We start from the raw sequence: 1514 nt of genomic DNA on the forward strand, positions 1-1514 counted from the left end.
GCTCTTCAGCCCTGGGCTGGGCTGTGCCGTCTGCTGTAGAGAGCAGGGCTAGACCCAGCCCCTCTGCTCTCTAGCCCAAGCAGGAGCAGGGGCATGGCCAGACACATCCCAGCATGGCCCCGTTAAGGCAAAGTGAACAGGGAAGGGGTTAATTCTTCCCTTCTTCCCCTCCCCACCCCACCATAGCCAGGGTCTGCCTGTCTGCAGGTGGCAGAAGGGATGGAGGGAGGAATTAACCTCCTCCCTTCCCCCATTGCCTTAATGGGGCCATGCCAAGATGGTGTCTAGCCACGCCTCCACCACTGGAGCAGTGAAGGGAGGGGAGGAGGGGCTTTATTCCCCCCTCCCTTTCCTCTCCCACCAACAGCGACCACAGCTGTCCTGGCATGGTCCCATTAAGTCTAAGGGAGCAGGGAGGCAGTTAATTAACCCCCTTCTACTGGGGGACTGTAGCTGGGCTGGATCAGCCTCTCTCCTCCCCCCTTGCTGCCACCAGATGAGGCAGGGGCTCTGTGCTGCGCTGCCTGGCCCCAGAGGGAGACTCTTACCCCTCCTCCACACCATGGGGTGGGGAGGGGGGCCCTGTGAAGTGCTTCTCAGTCCGGCCCAGCTTGGGCACGGAGAGCAGCTGTCACTTAGCTGCAGCTGCTGGGGAGGATTGCAGAATGCGTGACCCAGCCCAGCCCCACTCAGCCTCAGCAGAGGCAGCTGTGCGGTGGAGCCAGGACAGGCTGCAGGGGTGCGGGGTGGGGCCCTCCCCAGTGACTGCAGCTCTGACACGGAAGCTGAGCCAAAAAGTATGGGCAGCTCAGAGGCACCCCAGGGGCTCGTGTGTCTACAACAAGGCCCTGCGACGGGCAGCTTCCAAGCTTTGGACCCACCGGCACCTCCAAGCTGGCCTGGGTAGCCCACTGCCCGGCCAGCCGTCACCCATGAATGCCGGGCCAGGCTGCACTCACTGACAGGGCTCAGCTGTCTGAGCTGCAGCCATTGGGGAGGGCCTCACTCCCAGCCATTGGGGAGGGCCTCAGTCCCGTGGCCCAGCCATGTGGCTGCTTTGGCTGGAGCTGAGTGGGGCTAGGCCAGGCCAGGCCACAGGCACAGGGCCTTCCCCAGTGGCTGCAGCTCAGTGACAGTTACTCCCTGTGCCCAGGCTGGGCAGGGCTGGACAGCGCACAGTCCCCTTCCCCGTCCCGCAGTGGGGGGGAGGGGGAAGAGACCCCCTCTGGAGCTGGGGGTGGAGCTGTGTACCTGGATTGCTCCCAGCTGTCAGGGAGCCACTACTGCAGACAGGGCTCTCCCACACCTCTTTCTCCCTCACCATGGAGGTTTGGCCACGTTCCCTTCTGGCCAAGCTCCCTCTTCCCCAACCCTCCAAACCCTGCAGGCCAAGGTGGGGGTTTAAACCCCTCCTCAGTCATACTCAGGCTTTCTGGGGCTTGGCCACACCACCCCCTCATCTCAGCTTCCCTGTAGAAGGGAAGGGAGGGCTGCTTTAGTGCCCCCAGGCTTCT

At 63.4% G+C, this 1514-nt stretch overlaps 1 long non-coding RNA gene across 3 annotated transcripts in view; it reads right to left on the reverse strand.

The window, feature by feature from the left end:
• LOC109303384 overlaps positions 1 to 1514 on the reverse strand; it is a 97508-nt gene that overhangs the window by 95357 nt on the left and 637 nt on the right. The window lies entirely within an intron of this gene.

This window comes from Gavialis gangeticus, unplaced genomic scaffold, assembly GCF_001723915.1.
Source record: "Gavialis gangeticus isolate Ggan-Ray unplaced genomic scaffold, GavGan_comp1, whole genome shotgun sequence".
NCBI classification, from domain to species: domain Eukaryota; kingdom Metazoa; phylum Chordata; order Crocodylia; family Gavialidae; genus Gavialis; species Gavialis gangeticus.